This window comes from Oncorhynchus clarkii, chromosome 2 (genome assembly GCF_045791955.1).
Source record: "Oncorhynchus clarkii lewisi isolate Uvic-CL-2024 chromosome 2, UVic_Ocla_1.0, whole genome shotgun sequence".
Taxonomy (NCBI): Eukaryota; Metazoa; Chordata; class Actinopteri; order Salmoniformes; family Salmonidae; genus Oncorhynchus; species Oncorhynchus clarkii.
This window is the reverse complement of record NC_092148.1, coordinates 55,404,047-55,410,046: the sequence shown is the minus strand read 5'-3', so window position 1 is coordinate 55,410,046 and position 6,000 is coordinate 55,404,047.

Sequence of the window (6,000 nt, the reverse complement as noted above, 5' to 3'; positions counted from 1 at the left end):
GTTAGCCAGCCTGCCAGCTTAGTGGAGTCTGCCACTGGCACAGTCAGTGTAGTCAGCTTAGCTATCCCCATTGAGACCGTGTCTGTGCCTCGGCCTAGGTTGGGCAAAACTAAACATGGCGGTGTTCGCCTTAGCAATCTCACTAGGATAAAGACCTCCTCCATTCCTGTCATTATTGAAAGAGATCGTGATACCTCACATCTCAAAATAGGGCTACTTAATGTTAGATCCCTTACTTCAAAGGCAATTATAGTCAATGAACTAATCACTGATCATAATCTTGATGTGATTGGCCTGACTGAAACATGGCTTAAGCCTGATGAATTTACTGTGTTAAATGAGGCCTCACCTCCTGGCTACACTAGTGACCATATCCCCTGTGCATCCCGCAAAGGCGGAGGTGTTGCTAACATTTCCGATAGCCAATTTCAATTTACAAAATAAAAATGACGTTTTCATCTTTTGAGCTTCTAGTCATGAAATCTATGCAGCCTACTCAATCACTTTTTATAGCTACTGTTTACAGGCCTCCTGGGCCATATACAGCGTTCCTCAGAAAATATAAAAAAATATCGGCCTATATCGAATCTTCCATTCCGCTAAAATTTTTTAGAAAAGGCAGTTGTGCAACAACTCACTGCCTTCCTGAAGACAAACAATGTATACGAAATCCTTCAGTCTGGTTTTAGACCCCATCATAGCACTGAGACTGCACTTGTGAAGGTGGTAAATTACCTTTTAATGGCATCAGACCGAGGCTCGGCATCTGTCCTCGTGCTCCTAGACCTTAGTGCTGCTTTTGATACCATCGATCACCACATTCTTTTGGAGAGATTGGAAACCCAACACGGACAAGTTCTGGCCTGGTTCAGATCTTATCTGTCGGAAAGATATCAGTTTGTCTCTGTGAATGGTTTGTCCTCTGACAAATCAACTGTAAATTTCGGTGTTCCTCAAGGTTCCGTTTTAGGACCACTATTGTTTTCACTATATATTTTACCTCTTGGGAATGTCATTCGAAAACATAATGTTAACTTTCGCTGCTATGCGGATGACACACAGCTGTACATTTCAATGAAACATGGTGAAGCCCCAAAATTGCCCTCACTAGAAACCTGTGTTTCAGACATAAGGAAGTGGATGGCTGCAAACTTTCTACTTTTAAACTCGGACAAAACAGAGATGCTTGTTCTAGGTCCCAAGAAACAAACAATTAATCTTAATGGTTGTACAGTCGTCTCAAATGAAACTGTGAAGGACCTCGGCGTTACTCTGGACCCTGATCTGTCTTTTGACGAACATATCAAGACTGTTTCAAGGACAGCTTTTTTCCATCTACGTAACATTGCAAAAATCAGAAACTTTCTTTCCAAAAATATGCAGAAAAATTAATCCATGCTTTTTTTTTACTTCTAGGTTAGACTACTGCAATGCTCTACTTTCCGGCTACCTGGATAAAGCACTAAATAAACTTCAGTTAGTACTAAATACGGCTGCTAGAATCCTGACTAGAACCAACAAAAATGTATCATATTATTCCAGTGCTAGCCTCCCTACACTGGCTTCCTGTCAAGGCAAGGGCTGATTTCAAGGTTTTACTGCTAACCTACAAAGCATTACATGGGCTTGCTCCTAACTATCTCTCTGATTTGGTCCTGCCGTACATACCTACACGTACGCTACAGTCACAAGACACAGGCCTCCTAATTGTCCCTAGAATTTCTAAGCAAACAGCTGGAGGCAGGGCTTTCTCCTATAGAGCTCCATTTTTATGGAATGGTCTGCCTACCCATGTGAGAGATGTAGACTCGGTCTCACCCTTTACGTCTTTACTGAAGACTCATCTCTTCAGTGGGTCATATGATTGAGTGTAGTCTGGCCCAGGAGTGTGAAGGTGAACGGAAAGGCTCTGGAGCAACGAACCGCCCTTGCTGTCTCTGCCTGGCCGGTTCCCCTCTTTCCACTGGGATTCTCTGCCTCTAACCCTATTACAGGGGCTGAGTCACTGGCTTACTGGGGCTCTCTCATACCGTCCCTGGGAGGGGTGCGTCACTTGAGTGGGTTGAGTCACTAATGTGATCTTCCTGTCTGGGTTGCCCCCCCCCCTGCTCTCTCTAATTCTCTCTTTCTCTCTTTATTTCTCTGGGACCTGAGCACTAGGACCATGCCTCAGGATTACCTGGCATGACGACTCCTTGCTGTCCCCAGTCCACCTGGCTGTGCTGCTGCTCCAGTTTCAACTGTTCTGCCTGTGATTATTATTATTTGACCATGCTGGTCATTTATGAACATTTGAACATCTTGGCCATGTTCTGTTATAGTCTCCACCCGGCACAGCCAGAAGAGGACTGGCCAGCCCTCATAGCCTGGTTCCTCTCTAGGTTTCTTCCTAGGTTTTGGCCTTTCTAGGTAGTTTTTCCTAGTCACCGTGCTTCTACACCTGCATTGCATGCTGTTTGGGGTTTTAGGCTGGGTTCCTGTACAGCACTTTGAGATATCAGCTGATGTACGACGGGCTATATAAATACATTTGATTTAATTTGATTTGAATTTAGCTTTTTGCGACCCACAGACTACAAAATGTTAAAAAATATTTATACAGTACCAGTCAAAAGTTTGGACACACCTACTCATTTAAGGGTTTTTCATCAGTTTTACAATTTTCTACATTGTATAATAATAGTGAAGACATGAAAACTATGACATAACACATATGGAATACTTTAGGAACCAAAAAAGTGTTAAACAAATCAACATCTATTTTATATTTGAGATTCTTCAAAGTAGCCACTCTGCACACTCTCAACCAGCTTCAACTTAAATGCTTTTCCAACAATCTTGAAAGAGTTGTGATGAGCACTTTTTGGCTGCTTTTCCTTCACTCTGCAGTCCGACTCATCCCAAACATTCTCAATTGGGTTGAGGTCGGGTTTTGTGGAGGCCAGGTCATCTGATGCAGCACTCCATCACTCCCCTTCTTGGTAAAATAGCCCTTGCACAGCCTGGAGGTGTGTTGGGTCATTGTACTGTTGAAAAACAAATGGTTTTCACTAAGTGAAAACCAGATGGGATGTTGTAGCACTGCAGAATGCTGTGTTAGCCATGCTGGTTAAGTGTGCATTGAATTCTAAATAAATTGCAGACAGTGTCACCAGCAAACGACCCCCACACCATCACACCTCCTCCTCCATGCTTCACGGTGGGAGCCACACATGGAGCGATCATCCGTTCAACTACTCTGCATCTCAGAAAGACATGGCTGTTGGAACCAAAAATATCAAAACTTGGTCTCATCAAACCAAAGGACAGATTTCCACTGGTCTGATGTCCATTGTTTGTGTTTCTTGGCCCTAGCAAGTCTCTTCTTATTATTGTTGTCCTTTAGTAGTGGTTTCGTTGCAGCAATTCGACCATGAAGGCCTGATTCACGCAGACTTCTCTGAACAGTTGATGTTGAGATGTGTCTGTTACTTGAACTCTGTGAGGTGCAATCTGAGGTGCAGTTAATTGCCGATTTCTGAGGCTGGAAACTCTGATGAACTTATCCTCTGCAGCAGAGGTCACTCTGGGTCTTCCTTTGCAGGTGGCTGCCCTCATGAGAGCAAGTTCTATCCTAGTACTTGATGGCTTTTGCGACTGCACAAACTATCCAAGTTCTTGAAATGTTCCGTATTGACTGACCTTCACATCTTAAAATAGTTATCTTTTCTTATTTGAGCTGTTTTTGCCATAAAGTGGACTTGGTCTTTACCAAATATGTCTATCTTCTGTATACCACCCCTTCCTTGTCAACTGATTGGTTCAAACGCATTAAGAAGGAACTGTATATTATGAGACACCTGCACCGCTATGTCAACAGAGCGTGGTGCTTATTATCGGATGTATTAGGTTATGTTCATGACAGGGGCGCAACTTTGGTTTTCAAAGTGGTGGGGACATTATATATATATTTTTATCCAGTCAGATAAACACTCCAAACAGCCTACCCGACCGCTCGGAGGCATCCGCATGGTCCTAAAGCACACCATTGCCGCATTTTTTATCACATTCCGATGATAAAACTGGGGAAGACAAAAATGCAATGTCCCCCCCGTCCCCAGTGAAAGTTGCACCCCTGGTTAATGATATGTTAGAGATAGACCCCACTGAATGAAGTGAAATGTCATAACCAAAGTGCCTTTTCACCCACTCTTGGCAGAGTGGACACCAGTGGAGACTACTGAGGGGAGGATGGCTCATAATAATGGCTGGAATGGAGTCAATGGAATGGTATCAACCACATGGATACCACGTGTTTGATGTATTTGAAATAATTCCTTTGACTCCATTCCAGCCATTACTGTGAACCGTCCTCCCCTCATCAGCCTCCACTGGTGGACATCCTATACAGAGTCACCACTCTACATACGAGGCCTTCAGTTAAATATTGGGACCATTCTGTTATACTGAGTTGAGAAATCTCTGGTCACTCACCTCAGAAGAGAAACTCTTGATGTGACCTGACCAGGAAGAACAAGCGTTTTCTCCAAATCAGGTCATTTGTTCTCAAAAAACGTCTGAGCCTACTCAACACACTGCGCACCATGACCAGGACAGAGTAGTAGTAACCCATCCTAATATCATCTCAGACAGAGCTCCTCTCCAGCTTGAAACTGAACGCTTTTTTTCCTCTAAGCCACCAGACCATTTCTTGTGAATGTGCTCTTGAAAAAAGGGCTTTGGCTTTGAGTCCCAGACTGTCAGTTCTGGGTAAATCGATCCGGGTCTCTCTGCACTGTCTCTGAGATCGGCTGATCAGAAAAACACACTTGAAAGGTTGGCAAGGGGCTCCGGTGAGAAGTGAGCCATATTTAAAATAGCAACATCGCAGATTAGCGTTTGAAGGTTTAACATGAGCAAAAACACCACTGACTTTAGATTTTTTTTTATTAATCTTTATCCAAGCGCTCGATGTGGCATTCGGCTCTGGCAAGCCACGGTGAACCTCAGAAAACCTGCTTTCCATCGAGAGGGCATGATTGAGCATTTCAGCTTGCACTAATCAGCCAGTGGAGTTAGCCGGGCCGCATGTGGACACAGTCTGGCATATCTACACACGCCCAGTCAGGCCCCTTCCTCTCAGGACCCAAAATATAAGTGGGCATGTTGGGGAATTAATCAGGCCGCACTCCACTCCACACCCCCATACGGGCATCCACAGCTGTGCCCGACCAGAAAAGGAGGAGTTCAATCACGTCTGTCTGGTTAGGAGGAGTGGAGGACCTGTTGGGGCAGTTTTTGACATTTGACCTTTGAATTGTGAAAATTCCTCACTGTGTGATGTACGAGGTGATGTTGTCTGCCAAGGTCATCCAGGTCACGCACTCTCTCGCCTATTCTGTCTCTGTCCCTTTCTATCCCTGTCTCCCTCTTTCCCTCTCTCTCCCATTCTCTCTGTCCCTTTCTATCCCTGTCTCCCTATTTCCCTCTCTCTCCCATTCTGTCTCTGTCCCTTTCTATCCCTATCTCCCTCTTTCCCTCTCTCTCCCATTCTGTCTCTGTCCCTTTCTATCCCTGTTTCCCTCTTTCCCTCTCTCTCCCATTCTGTCTCTGTCCCTTTCTATCCCTGTCTCCCTCTTTCCCTCTATCTCCCATTCTATCTCTGTCCCTTTCTATCCCTGTCTCCCTCTTTCCCTCTCTCTCCCATTCTGTCTCTGTCCCTTTCTATCCCTGTCTCCCTCTTTCCCTCTCTCTCCCATTCTGTCTCTGTCCCTTTCTATCCCGGTCTTCCTCTTTCCCTCTCTCTCCTCTCTCTGATGTGATCCATGTCCTGGTCTCAGTCTCTTCTCTCTCAGGGATAGGAAGCCCCCTTTTCATCCAGACCTTCTCCGTGCCAAACGAAATCTTCCCTGGGCTAATTGAGGGAAGTGTTAAAATCTGGAGGCAGACAGAGTGTGGAGCTGATGGAGCCCGGGCCATCAGGGAGCAGCATAATAGCCGGTTGGTTCCCCCTCCTGCCTG